Here is a 15791-nt window from a genome sequence, read left to right on the forward strand (position 1 = left end):
TTGCTTTTAATCAGTTTGTGTCTTGTATTTAAAATGCGTACTTTGGAGGAAAACCATTGTTGGGTCTTGTCTAATATGACTACCTCTGCGTTTTATTCAAGTGTTTTAGATCGTTTATATTTAATGTGATTGCTGATATGATTATGTTTGAGCTTATTGTCTTGCTACACATTTTCCCCATGATCAAAAATAGAGCATTCCCATGAAAACTTTCATAAGCCAAAATGGTATAAGTGAGGAAGTGATTACCTTTTTTTTCATAAAAGCAAAATTCCTTTTTGGATTTCTTTCCATTTGCAAAAACAGGTACTAATGTAGGTCTTTTGTCAAAGTGAAGTGGCATAAAGCAGACTTTCAAAAAGTGGAGGATATATGAATTTGTTTTCTATTTGTGCCATTTTTCTTGCTTCCCCTTTTCTTATTCCACCTTCTTTGGATCTGAATATTGTTAGTGGTTCCATTTAATCACCCCTCTTGGCCTCTTACCTAGAGTGATTTATTTTGTTATTTTGATGGTTGCTTTAAGTTTGTCTTCAATTTAATATGTCTCCTTGATATTGCCCAGATGACTAACCATGCTCCTTTGTTCTCTCTGGTCCTTCTGCTGGAAATGCTCCCCTCATACATATATCTCCATCGCTCACTTCCCCATTTCCTTTGGTGTCTGCTTAAATACCACTTTCTCAGAGAGCTCTTCCTGACCCCCTAATATAAGGCAGCTCCCTAAACCTGGTCTGTCTCTCTTTACCTTTAAATCTTGCTCAGTTGTACTTCTTGGCCCTTATCATCTCATGATGCATATTTATTTTTTTATTGTCTCTTTCTCCCTACTAGATCTATAAGTATTATTAAAGAATGGGGCTTGTTTTGCTTGCTATGGAATTTCTTGTATGTAGAAAATCGCCTTTCTGTTTACTGAGTGAATGAATGAATGAAAGATTCATAGTTGGGAGAGGAAGTGATATCCTAGTTTATGTCTGGTTTGGTCTGCTGCAGCATCTGATCACCAGAATGCATTTGGCTGAGCCATCTGGAGAGGGGAGTGCCCATCATCTCAGTCACAGCTCTGCTGTGGCCCTTTCCACTGTATACCTGCTAGAAAAGGGTAACCTTTCTGGTCAGAAAAAAAATATATATGTAAAGAGACAAAGAGAGATACAAAAAGAATGATAAAAATATACCATTTGGGTGTTTGCTTCAGCAGCGCATACACTAAAAAATTGTAATAATACAGAGAAGGTGAGCATAGCACCTGTGCAAGGATGGCTCACAAATTCATGAAGTGTTCCAAATTTTCCATTGTATGGGGAGAAAAAGAATGGATATATTTATATGAATGATCGATTCACTTTGCTGTACACCTGAAACTGATACAACATTATTTACTTCAATAAAATAAAATTAATAAAAATCTAATTAAGAAGATGTGGTACATATACACAATGGAGTATTACTCAACCATAAAAAAGAATGAAATGATTCCATTTGCAGCAACATGGATACAACTAGAGATTCTCATACTAAGTGAAGTAAGTCAGAAAGAGAAAGACAAATAGCATATAACATCACTTCTATGTGGATTCTAAAATGTTGATACAAATGAATGTATCTACAGAATAGAAATGGACCCATAGACATGGAGAGCAGACTTGTGGTTGTCAAAGGGGAGTGGGAGGGAGTGTGGTGGACTAGGAATTTGAAGTTAGTAGATGCAAACTATTACAGTTAGAATGGATTAGAAATGAGGTCCTACTGTACAGCACAGGGAGCTATATCCACCCTCTTGGGAATAGACGTGATGGAATAGAATATAAGAAAGGGAATGTATATAATGTGTGTGTGTATATATATATATATGTGTGTACATGTGTGTGTGTATATATATATATGTATATATGTGTGTGTATATATATATGTGTACGTGTGTGTGTATATATATGTATATATGTGTGTGTATATATATGTATATATATATGTGTGTATATAACTGGGTCACTATGCTGTACAGCAGAAATTGATACATTGTAAACATACTTTAGTAAAAAAACTAAAACAATGTAACATTTGGGAAATCTGGGTGAAGACCTTTAGAAATTATTTTTTAAAATTTAATTTTATTGGAATATAGTTAACTCACCATGTTCCATTAGTTACAGGTGTAGAGAAAAGTGAATCAGTCATACATACACATATATCTATTCTTTTTACCCCATGTAGGTTATTATATACTATTGAGTAGATTTTCCTGTGCTATATAGTAGGTTTTTATTAATCATTGATTTTATACAGTAGTGTGTATGTTATTCCTACCTTCCCAGTTTTCCCTCCCCCGAACAGTTTCACCTATAATAACCATAAGATAAGTTTTGAAATCTGAGTTTATTTCTGACTTTTTAAATAAGTTCTTTTGTATCATTTTTATTAGAGTCCACATATAAGTGATATCATAGGATATTTGTCTTTGTCTGACTTACTTCACTCAGTGTGAGAATCTCTAGATTCATCCACCCATGATGCTGCAGATGGCATTATTTCATTCTTTTTTTGCGGCTGAAGGCATTATCTTTTTTTTAAAAAAAATTTTTCCATAAGTCTGAAATCACTTCCAAGTAAGAAGTGAAGAGAGTAAATTCAGGCACCTTCACTCCCATGCCTTCCTCTTATCCCACCAGCCAACAGGGTCTCCAAGTTCTGTTGTTTCCAACTTGTCCTCTAATGTGTACCATTGCCTCATTTCATTTCCCTCTGGCCATACCCCACTTACTGTTCCTGCCGCTTTCATATCCTCTTACCTAGAATCTTGGAACAGTTTCTGGAACTGGCCTCCAGAGGCAGTCACTCCTGGCTGCTGTCCACCCCACATGTGGAAGCCAGAATGCTTGGCCTGAAATACAGATCTAATCATATTGCTCTTCTGCTGAGAGCCTGTACTGTCCCCTACAGAACAAAGGGCCAGCCCTTGGCTTAGAGCTTGATAGCCCCTCACAATTAACCCCCCAAACTCTGCTCAGATTGATTTCCCTCCTGGCCGCTCTGTGTCCATCCCATTTGATCCCCTGCCATTCTAAGAACACATTCACACTTTCTCTTCTCTTTGCTGTCTCTCCCATCTCTTTCCATCGAAGGATATTTTCAAATGCTATCTCCTTTGGAGGTCTTCTCCCTAAAGATTCTCTGGTCATTGAGGATTTTCTGTGGAGACGGCATATCTATAGCACTGGGATTTATTTATACTTTTGTTGCAAAGTTTACATTCTTGGTTTCACCTCTGGTCTGTGAAGATTTTGACAGAAAGAATCATGTCTTGGGAGTTCCTTGGTGGTCTAGTGGTTAAAGATCCAACCATGTCTCTGCTGCAGCACGGATTCGATCCCTGGCCTGTGAACTTCCACATGCTATGGGCATGGCCAAAAAAAGAAAGAATCATATCTTATTTACCTCTCTCTCCCCAGATTTAGAATACCTCTACATCATTACATATAAAACTAGTACTATTTCATTTAGAATGGATAAGCAATGAGGTCCGGCTGTATAGCTCAGGGAACTATATCCAATCTCTTGGGATAGAACATGATGGAAGAGAGTGTGAGAAAAATATATGTATGGCTGGGTCACTATGCTTGTACAGCAGTAATTGGCACAACACTGTAAATCAACTATACTTAAAATTTTTTTTTAAAAGCCATGCCCCCAAAATAATTAAACCTAATAAATGTTTTGTTGAATTGAATTAATGTAATGTTGAATCTTGTTAACACTACCCTAATGGCTATTTCCACAGAGCCCTTGTCCGTTAAACTGTTTCATTTGAATCATATTTATTTTTACTATACCTTTCAAAAGCCCCAATCAGCTAAATTCTTCTCTATGGTATTCTGATGAGCATAGGCACGTAAATGACCAAATGACTTGACCACTTCAAGAAAGCCATGTGGCAGTTTAAGGTGGTGAGCAAATATATTCTGAATAGTTTAGGGAGAAGGATCAAGATATCACAGGAGTAGGAGTAAGATATCACACTCACCTACTCCCACAAACACATCAAAGAACACATCTTCATGTAGAACTATTCACACAGATCATCTACTGAACCCTGGCAGAAGAACTTAAACCTCCAAAAAGGGCAAGAAACCCTCCACATAACTGGGTAGAACAAAAGAAAAAAAAAGAGGGAGAATAGTTTATAAAGTTTCTGCCACAGTCGAAATCATGCTTTGCCTTGTATCCTTAAATACAGGTGCTTGTGCAGACTTCTGTCTTTAAAAAGCCTTCTATAAAATAATGTGGCCAGCACTCTCTGCAGGACCAAGATATACACCGTGCATAGTTGGGGACTGGCTAGTGTCACAGTCTAAGAAAGACTTTTAATGTAATTTTTGTTTCTTCGCTATTTCATTTTAACATGATTTTATTTTATTTATTTTTGTCACGGATTATAATCACTAGAATCAAGTATTGGAGTATGTCTTTTTTGAAGGGTGGAAAAGAAAGGTATACAGTAATTTCTAAAATTTTTCTATCAATTTTATTGGGTGTGAAGATTTTCTGTTCTCTAAAATATGTCTGAGTGATATTAATTTAAAGAGAGGCAAAGCTATACAACATAGAAAAATGACTGATGTCTTTCCTATGTGGTTAAAAGCACTAGTATTTCAAGGTTGGAAATGTTCTAGAATGTTCTTTTATAAGCAAATACGTGTGACTTGGTTTTGTGAATTCTTTCCGTATGCAAATACAAGTTAATGTTTCCCTCATCTATTCAATTAATCTGTTTTATATCTGTCACAATAGCTTTTGTGAATTACAAAATTAGAATAATTTATTATTTTATTTTTTAAAGTGATAATTTCTGCTGTACAACAAAGTGATTCAGTTATACCTGTGCACACAGCCCTTCTCTTTCAGATTCTATAGTATTTTATTTTATTTTTTAATTTTTACTTTTTAAGTTTTATTGAAGTATAATTGATTGGCAATGTTGTGATAATTTCTGCTGTATAACAAAGTGATTCTTATACATGTACACAGAGATTCTATAGTATTTTATTTTATTTTATTTTTATTTTATTTTGCTTTTTAGGGCCACGCCTGTGGCATATGGAAGTTCCCAGGCTGGAGTTCCCGTCGTGGCTCAGTGGTTAACGAATCCAACTAGGAACCATAAGGTTGCAGGTTCGATCCCTGGCCTTGCTCAGTGGGTTAAGGAACTGTCATTGCCGTGAGCTGTGGTGTAGGTTGCAGATATGGCTTGGATCCCATGTTGCTGTGGCTTTGGTGTAGGCCGGCTGCTACAGCTCTGATTTGACCCCTAGCCTGGGAACCTCCATATGCTGCAGAAGCGGCCCTAGAAATGGCAAAAAAAAAAAAAAGAAGAAGTTCCCAGGCTAAGGGTCGAATTGGAGCTACAGCCATATCCGAGCAGTGTCTGCAGCTTACACCACAGCTCATGCCAACGCTGGATCCCCAACCCACTGAATGAGGCCAGGGACCGAACCCACAACCTCATGGTTCCTAGTCAGATTTGTTAATCACTGAGACAAGATGGGAACTCCTATCTGTTTTATATATAGTAGTTTGTATCTCCTAATCCCAAACTCCTAATTTATTCCTCCCCCATTCTCTTTCTTCTTTGGTAACCATAAGTTTGTTTTCATTATCTGTGAGTCTGTTTCTCTTTTGTAGATAAGTTCATTTTTGTCCTATTTTAGATTCCACATATAAGTGATATCATATCGTATTTGTCTTTCTCTTTCTGACTTAGTTCACTTAATATGGTAACCTCTAGATCTATCCATGTTGCAAATGGCATTATTTCATTCTGCTTTATGGCTGAGTAAGTAGTATTTCAGGGTGTGTGTGTGTGTGTGTGTGTGTGTGTGTGTACCACATCTTCTTTATACATTCAGGTTGCTTCCATGTGTTGGAAATAGTGCTGCTGTGAACAGTGGTATGCATGTATCTTTTCAAATTATGGTTTTCTATATATGCCCAGGAGTGGGATTGCTGGATTATATGGCATCTCTATTTTTAATTATTTAAGGAACTTCCATACTGTTCTTCTTAGTGGCTGCACCAATTTACCTTCCCACCAACAGCGTAAGAGTGTTCCTTTTTCTCCACACCCTCTCCAGCATTTGTTATTTGTGGACTTTTTTTTAAAAAACACGACACAATTATATTTTAATACACAACCAAAATACAAAACACCATAGTAGACTGATGGCATAAATACAGAGTATTTCACTTGCTATGCATAACAAATGGTTAATCTTTGTCATAAATGAACTCTTAGAAACCAGTAACAGACTGGTTTCATTCCCAGGGAAAAGAAATAAAAGAGGAAAATGAAATAACACAAGTGACCAATAAAGATTAAGCATCCATGCAGACCTTTTAATGATGGCCATTCTGACCAGAGTGAGGTGGTATCTCATTGTAGTTTTGATTTGCATTTCTCTCATTATTAGTGATGTTGAATATCTCTTCATGTGCTTATTGGATATCTGCATGTTTTCTTTAGATAACTGTCTACTTAGTTCTCTGCCTATTTTTTGATTGGGTTGTTTGTTTTTTCTTATTGAGTTTTATGTGCTGTTTGTTTATATTGGAGATTAACTGCTTGTCAGTTGCCTCATTTGCAAATATTTTCTGCCAGTCCATAGGTTGTCTTTTCATTTTGTTTAGGGTTTCCTTTGCTATGCCAAAGCTTTTCAGTTGAATTAGGTCCCATATCAGATTCCTAGGTATTTTTAATTACTCACAAACATGACACTCTTGGGTCCTCCTGAATTTTGAAAGCCTCCAGAAGTCTTTGTAACTGGTTTCCATATGTACTCCTGATCATAATCAGTGAATTTGCAGTCCTGTTCACTGCTGCCATGTTTCACCTTACAAAAGGGGTCGGGATAACTCCATAGATAGAGCCAAATATTTGCCAAAGGACAATAGAGGCATTGTGTTCAAGTCTCCAGGAGCTGAGTCAGCCCAGCTTGGACCGACCATAGATACTTGACTTGGGTAATCGTTGCTGACAGTTTCACTGGATTCTTGTAGTCTAGGGAATTTTTTTCTGCTTTCTGAGTCCTTGAATTGCACAGAAGTGTCTCAAGGACTTTCAAAACACAAATCTGATAGAGATACTCTGAGTATACCTCAAATAAGTACCCCTGAAACTGACTTATAATTACTCCCTTATAATTACCTTGTCCCCTGCCCCCTACCTTCCTTCTCACTTATTCCTTGAACCATTTTTGCTGGAGGAGCTTAAGTGACTTAGTAGTTATTTCACAAATTGATGCAGAGGGCCTCATATGTCCAAACCACTTCAGTTCTTCTCCTTCTTTTTTTTCTTTTTAGGGCCATACTCTGGACTAGGGGTTGAATCAGAGCTGCAGCTGCCGGCCACAGCCACAGCAACATGGGGTCCAAGTGACCTCTGAGACCTATACCCCAGCTCACAGCAACGCCAGATCCTTAACCCACTGCACGAGGCCAGGGATCGAACTCACATCCTCATGAATAGCAGTAGGATTTGTCTTTGCTGCACCACAATGGGAACTCCACCATTTCAGTTCCTATCTCCCTGCCATTATGGAATCTCACCCTGTTGCTTGTGCCATGGCAATAATTGATTTCTGCTAATGATCCAACATATTCAATGCATATATATTAAAAATTTTTAAAGTTTTAATAGTTGATTTACAGTGTTTCTTCACTTTTGATGTACAGCAAAGTGACCCAGTCACACACGGTTCCCTGTGCTGTACATTAGGGCCCCATTGCCCATCATTCCAAATGTAACTGTTTGCATCCCCAAACCCCAAACTGCCCATTGTACATCCCACTCTCTCACCCCATGCCCTAGGAACCACAAGTCCGCTCTCCTTGGCTGTCATCTGTTTCTGTTTTGTAGATAGGATCATCTGTGCCATATTTTAGATTCCACAAATAAGTGAAATCATATGGTATTTGTCTTTTTCTTTCTGGCTTAGTTCACTTAGTATGAGAATCTCTAGTTCCATCCATGTTGTTGCAAATGGCATTAGTTTGTCTTTTTTATGGATGAATAGTATTCCATTGTGTATATGTACCACAGCTTCTTAGTCCATTCATTTGCCAATGGACATTTAAGTTGTTTTCATGTCTTGGCTATTGTGAATAGCGCTGCAATGAGCATAGGGGTACATGTATCTTTTTGAGTGAATGTTTTGTTCAGATATATGCCCAGGAGTGGGATTGCTGGATTGTAGGGTAGTTCTATATTTAGTTTTCAGAGGTATTTCCATACTGTTTTCCATAGTGGTTGTACCAATTCACATTCTCACCCACAGTGAAGGAGTGTTCCCTTTTATCCACATCCTCTCCAGCATTTGTGGTTTATTGACTTATTAGTGATGGCCATTCTGACTGGTGTGAAGTGGTACCTCATTCTGGTTTTGATTTGCATTTCTCGAATAATTAGTGATGTTGAGCATTTTTTTCGTGTGCCTATTGGCCACCCATATGTCTTCTTTAGAGAAATGGCCATTTAGGTCTTCTGACCATTTTTCAATTGGGTTGTTTGTTTTTTGTTGTTGAGTTGTATTAGTTGTTTGTGTGTATGTGTGTATATTTATATATATACACATATATGTATATATATTTAATATTTTATTTTTTAAGTTTTATCAAAGTGTAGTTGATTTACGAGGTTGTGATAAGATCCAATAGTATATTTTAACAGCAATATATTTATTTGCTGGTATGAAAACTTCCAAATTATTTCCTTATGTCCCAGAGATCATACAGAACCACCCTTGTTAAATATTACATGTATACCCTAATGTTCTCAGCAGCACTTTTCATTCTGATTCTTTCACAGAATCTGCTCATTACAGAGTGGTCTTATCTTTGCTGTGTCTTTCTCCTGTGCACTTACCTACCTGCGCAGGATTGCTCACCAACATCCCAACAATCCCTACACTCAGATATGTAAACTTTTAAGCCAGCATGGCTTTCTAAGAATAGCTTGCCCCAGGCATAGACAAATCCCTTCTCTAAGCTCTGAGCCTGCCTATTCCCTAGTGAAAGCTAAGCCTTATCACCAAGGAATGTAGCAGACTCCTCCTGATATTCCTAATTATGGTGGCCATCTCATCCGTCTTTCAGCCTCAAGTCTCAAAGTCATCTCTCATTCTTCTTTCTTCCCTGACAATTCACCAAACCGCAAATGTGTAGCTGAAAAAGCACTGTGGTGGAAATCGGGGACACAGTATTCAATCCAGATTCCATTTCTCATTAATGAGGAACTTTCTGTGTCCATAGATTCCTGGTCCATTTCTCCCAGGCTCAGCCCTTCCCCAGTGGCCACGTATGCCTCCTGCTAGATAAGCCCACTGCTTTTTTCAAGTGCACAGAAAGCATTATTCAGGTATGGGCAAATTCTCGAATAGCTACGCCACATAATAGCTGCAGGTCACAAGTGCAATGTCCAGTTCCTCAGTTTTAACCCTGAGATGCTATGTAGTAAAAGCCGAAGTTCTTATGGAAGAAACTGAGATAAAATTCCTTCCATTTTCAGGAAAGAGATAGGATTATCACGTGATGTACTTTAGATGAATAGACTATATTTTACTTAAATTACCTACAAAGTTTTGGTTAATAAAGCCAAAGTTTAAATCAACCGCTGGGTTAGGACTGTCCATGTTGAATTTCTACATTGTTTCTCTGGTATTGATTTTTTCTTTACTGAATATTGATGGGAATGATTTTCTCCTTCTTGGTTACCTTATAAGTTATTCCCTCCTATTTGTTCCTTTATTTCCACTATCCACACAATTTTTATGGAAATTCTGAGCTTTTGTCTTCAATTTTTATTGAATATATGAGTGAAGTGCATAAAATGAGAAAAAAGACTAATATCATCTCATATATAGAAATACGTGTATGCAATGTATATGGTAGTCAGCAAGTTCTGATAGTAATGAGTTGTGATAGGCTCAATGAAAAAATTTATGACTTTTAGTATTTTTCAGTTCTTGTTCAATTGATATATGTTGAACACTGGTACATTTTCATCTCTGATAGAAAAGAGCAGTTAATATAACTTTGTTCAAAAATTTATATTTAAATAGAGAATTCTATTAAAGTATTTTATAACTTCTAGCATAGTATAAATGTATGTCTAACTTCTTGGAGTAATCTTGAAAATTAGCGTATATATGGATTTGTTTGAAATACACAACAAACGTAAATTAGCAAGCCATTTGGCAGTATTTGATAAAGTTGAAAGTATATGTGGCTTGTGGCCCATCACTTCCTCTTCCAGCCATTTAGAGTCATTCTCCAAATGGACACTGTTGTGGGGAGTAAACATACTTGTTAGTAACTAAGGAAATAGCTTAAAAATTAGTAAATATGAGCATTGCTATTTGTTCCAAGTATTTTACATCCATAATCTTATTTATTCCTATTACATTTTACTACCTTACAAAACTCTTGTATTAAGTTTGGGTTGATATTCTTGAAGGTAGAATTCCAAGAATCTGCTCACCATTATACATTTATTTTCTTATTTTAAATATTTATATAGGAGTTCCTGTTGTGACGCAGTGAAAACAAATCCTACTAGTAACCATGAGGTGCAGGTTTGATCCCTGGCCTCACTCAGTGAGTTAAGGATCTGGCATTGCCATGAGCTGTGGTGTAGTTTGCAGACATGGCTCTTGTCCTGCATTGCTGTGGCTGTGGCATAGGCTGGCAGCTGCACCTCTGAACGTCCATATGCTACAGGTGAGGCTCTAAAAAAAAGTTGTATTTACACTGCTTTATAGAAATCTTACTTTATTGGCTAAAATATCTAAGGCTGTGTTCACTGTAAAGATGATGAAGCCATCCTGACATTAACATGAATAGCCCTGGTGTTTGACCTTTAAGAGAATTTTTTTTTAGGGTCCTAAATAAAAGGTAAACAATGAGAGTAAAAAGGAATAAATTAAATAAAAGTGTGTTGGACCAACTTGAAAAAAGTTCAATGGACCAAAAAAATAAGGCTTAAATAGAAACATATCAAATTGACTATGTAAGTAAAATAAATTACCTCCAAATTTAATAATTAAAATTTTGCTTGTATAAAATTACAGTTTTTTTTTTAAACTTGTCTTTTTGTTTGTTTTTTCTTTTTCAGCTGCAACCATGGCATATGAAAGTTCCCGGGCCAGCAGTCGAATCCAAGCCTCAGCTGCAACCTATACCACATCTGCAGCAATGCCGATCTCTAACCCCGTTTGCTGGCTGGGGATTGGACTTGTGCTGCTACAGAGACAATGCTGGATCCTTAACCCACTGCACCACAGGGGGAACTCCTATTTGTTAGATCTTAGAAAGTTTTATCAAAAGGATGAAAATATGTTTGTCTTAAAAAAAAGAATATTGAATGATAAATAGCTTAGATATTAAAGCTTGTTTTAAATCTGTACTAATTAAAGGGGCGATATTGATTCAGTCATAGATTTCAATGTTTTTTTGCTGCATTCTGGGCCTGTGACTGAAGCTTCTTTCATATCACTTTCTCTTCTGGTTTCATTCTGCTTCCTTTTTTTTCTGCCTGCTTCACAACCATTTTCCCCCTCCCCTTTATTATGTCATTGTGTATTTTAGCTCATAAATCCTTGAAGAGACACATCAAATTCTGTTTGCTTCTAAATCATAAATCTTATTTCTTCTCGTTGCAATGTTTTAATTTTTTGATACCACAGATTCTTTTTTGATTCCACTTTTTTTCTTTTCTCGATTGCAGAGTGAGACTGTAAACAGAGTAATACTTCTGCTCACAGATTTTTTTGAATTGTGAGAAACTTCCTAAAAGACTTTATAGCTGATGCTTTATTAAGGCAAATTTTTAGAAACAGAAAAACAGAAAGAAAAGGAATGGGAGAGATCTAGAGCCATGGAAATTCTGGAAAAGAAAACCTAGTCTTTGTAGGATTTGTTCTCTGTTTTGCCAGAAATCCCCTCTTTATGGCCATTTTTTCCATTTATGGTTTTCCATACCTGGTTTCCATGCTAGGTAAGAAATTCAACCAAATGAGTCCTATTGAGAATTCTTTTGAGGCACAGAGGCATTTTATCCCATGAATAATCTTTTACTTGATGTATGTTGAAGTTATTACTATACAAACACAAGAGTCAAGGAAATGTCAATTTTTCCATCCATTTCTCTTATTGTCTACTCTTGCCACTGGCAGCTACCAATATGTTCTCTGTATCTATGAACCCAGCTTTTGTTTCATTGTGTTTTTGTTTTCTAGATTCCACATATAAGAGAGATTATACGGTATTTGTCTTTCTCTTTCTGAATTATCTCACTTAGCATAATGCCCTCAAGATCCATCCCTGTTATTGCAGATGGCAATATCTCATTCTTTTTTATGGCCAAATATTATTCCATAGTGTACATGTACCATGATTTCTCTATCCATTCATCCACGGACAGACACTTAAGTTGTTTCCTTATCTTGACTGTTGTAAATAATGCTGCATTGAACAGGGGGTATATATAATACTAACTATATCAAGTTAGTAATTTGTATGTGTGTGTTTTAATAAATATGCAGATATGGAATTGCTGGGTCATCTGGTTGTTATTTTTAATTTTTTTGAGGACCCTCCATACCATTTTCCATATTGGCTGTACCACTTTGTATTCCCACCAACAATGCATAGGTGTCCCATTTTTTTTCTACATCCTCGCCAACAATTGCTATTTCTTATCTTTCTAATAATAGCTATTCTAGCAGGTGTGAGATGATATCTCACCTCATTATTAATTATGACTGACTCCATAGAAAGCATTTTCTCATTAATCCATATAACATCCTGGAAGATAAATATTATACTCTCACTTCAAAGACAAGTAAAGTGAATTTTCAAGAAGATGAGAGAATAAGTTCTTAATATACTAACTTACCTAGATTCATTCTGTTAAAGCAGGAAAAACTGAATTTTCAGGGTAAAGACTGTAATTCGACAACTTTCCGTAGAAGTCATTTATTTTAACCTCCTCTCCAAGGCCTGAATCCCTCCTATAGTGTCCCTGCCAAGTAGTCATTTCTCCTGTGCTTGAAACTCTTCACTAACAGGAAGCATTTTATCTTTCAAGACATTCCATTAATCTGTGAGCAAATCAGAAAGTTCTCATCTATATGTTATGGAATTCCACCCCCATAAGGCTTTGGAAATTCATTCCAGACTTTCCTTCAAGTAACCACTATGCAGTTGTTAATTTGAACAATTATGTCACCTCCCTTCTCCAGAAACTGATTCACTCTTAAAACTTCAGTTGGACATGGGTTGAAGTCACGTAGGAAGAAAGGGAGTTGTAGGGGCAAGTTGTTGGCAGCCCTGTTAGGTACAGTGGCCCCTATAAGCTGATCACACTGAACCCACTTTCTCCCTGGTAGAGTCACTGAAGACCAGGGATCAATAGCATTGAGGAAGTATGACCAGCTTTACTGGTTTCATCAAATAGGGTTACAAAAAGCCTCTTCGCCTATAACTTCTGAGTCTTATGTATTAGTCTTAAGGCATTACATCCCTCATATTTTGCTCTCTTTTCTACAACTCTCTGGTGTGCTTCAGGTTTTACTTTTTTTTTTTGTAAAAGCTGCATTATTTCTCGAATAGCATCCTACGTGGATACTTTTACTTCATTTTCTTTTCAATCTGCAGCAACTTCATGCAGGGATCCATAACATGTTTGCATTTTGAAGGAAAACTCCTGGTTGCCAAGGGAAGTCCCCTCTATCTTAACTATTTTAACATACAAAGGACAAATTTGACAGAAATCTCAGACCTCTCAACTGGTACGCCCCCTCTAACTTTATAGAGATATTGGAGCAATCGCATTTAGTTTGTGATTTTATGATTTCTAAAGAAGAGAGAGTTCTTTGAGGGTAAGTGTCAAGTCTCATAGTTCTTTTTCCCCAAATATGGAGCTAGTTCAGGGCTATACTCAACATATATTTGTTAAATGAAGAAGTAAGTTCTAGTCAATTCTGGATCTTCAATATTTGAACTGTAGTTTGAGAGGGTTGTTTTCACTGAAGTGGTAAATAAATACTCTGTTCTTATAAACATTACTGAAACATTCTCCTGACAGGAGAAAAAAATGAGAATGGATAGGTGTAAAAGAACATGGGTTTGGATTAGCAGACAGGAGAAGTGAAAGTTAAATCGAGAGTTGGAGTAAGAATGAAGGATTTACATATTTGATGGTAGGATGCAAATAACCTGAGTGAAAAAGAGAATGGCAAAGAGGAATGTGGATGGGGTGGCGGCTCTGTGTTTGTGTGTGTGTGTGTGTGTATTGTGAGGAAGTAAAGATAATAGCAAAGGGGTCTTGAAATGGAATCAACCGCATAAACCCAAATGAGATGAAAAATCCATCAGCAAACTAGTGTGGCACAGGAGGATGAAGGAGAGATGTGACTGATCCTGAAAGAGCCAATGGGAAAAGCAACAGTAAAAGCTTCCCACACGGAATGCTTATGAAAATAATGAAGGACTGAAAAAGGAGATTGTTTTAGGTGAATGACGAAGTAAGAAACAGACTGAGCCCATGTTCATTTAAGGAAATCTCAGAGGGGCACGTGTAGGACAGAAAATGAACATAGTCAAAAGGAAACTGGAAATGCTGCTGGAAATGAAGATGATATAGAAATCCAATCAAGATTGGCAAAATGGACTAGAGAGTAATACCCTAATTAAAAGAACAGATGTGAATTTTCATTATTCATTTGCTTTGGAATTAAAGATCTCATAAAAATGAAGGTCTCAAGAATGAGGGTAGATAGCTCTGTGAAACTCTCTATGTATATACATACCTATATATGTCTATATATATAATAGTAATATATATGTAGCTACATATGTTATTATTATATCGATATATACAATACCTATATATATTTCTCTCTATACATATGTAGTAAGACTATATATATATATATATCTCTGTTTCGCTCTCTCTCTATACATATGTGTGTGTGTGTGTATTAAGACAAAAAAGGTAAAAGTAGTTCCCTCTTTTTCTAGTAACAAGAACAGAAAGCAAAGTAACCCAGGTCATTACATATGTTTCATGAAAATTGAAAATGGTACAGTTGTGAAACAATGGTGCCTCTCCCCCAACATAGGCTTCTTTTTCTAATAGCGCAGTCGAATCCCCTGAAGTTGAACCTGTAGGGTCTTTGATGGATTTAGTGGCAGCTAGTCCACTTTGGGGTCCTTGCAAAGAATCCAAAGTGTTTTTCTTTCTTTTAAATTTAAAACTACCTGGACTAAACTATTACATTTAGAATGGCTAAGCAATGAGGTCCTACTGTATAGCTGAGGGAACTGTATTCAGTCTCTTGGGATAGACCATAATGGAAGATAATAAAAGAAAGGAAATGTATATATATGTATGACCTGGTAACTTTGCTGTACAGCAGAAATTGGCACAACATTGTAAATCAACTATACTTTAATAAAGAATTATAAAAAAATAAATTACCTGGACCAAAAAACCTTATTTTCAGTGTCTGCCAGGTAAATCAGTACTTTACATCTTTAATTTTCAGCATCTGCCAGGTATATTGGTAACTTTACATCTCACACATCTTTGTTTCTTGTTCTTTTCCTCTTGTGGATTATTCCACTTTCCCAGTAGAACTTCCTTAAGCCTCTTTGCCAACACATGGCATCCTTCCTACTCTAAACCTGTAAAAGAGCATCCTGCTCTGTGAAATCTTTTCACACTCTACCCAAGTTGA

At 36.6% G+C, this 15791-nt stretch overlaps 1 non-coding gene across 1 annotated transcript; it reads left to right on the forward strand.

Annotated features, from left to right (window-relative positions):
• Nucleotides 1–1188: 1188 nt before the first annotated feature.
• Nucleotides 1189–1297, forward strand: LOC125113112 (U6 spliceosomal RNA). The gene has a single exon (XR_007131342.1). It is a non-coding gene; the product is annotated as a U6 spliceosomal RNA (small nuclear RNA).
• The last annotated feature ends 14494 nt before the right edge of the window (nt 1298–15791 follow it).

Source organism: Phacochoerus africanus, chromosome 12, assembly GCF_016906955.1.
Source record: "Phacochoerus africanus isolate WHEZ1 chromosome 12, ROS_Pafr_v1, whole genome shotgun sequence".
Lineage (NCBI taxonomy): Eukaryota > Metazoa > Chordata > Mammalia > Artiodactyla > Suidae > Phacochoerus > Phacochoerus africanus.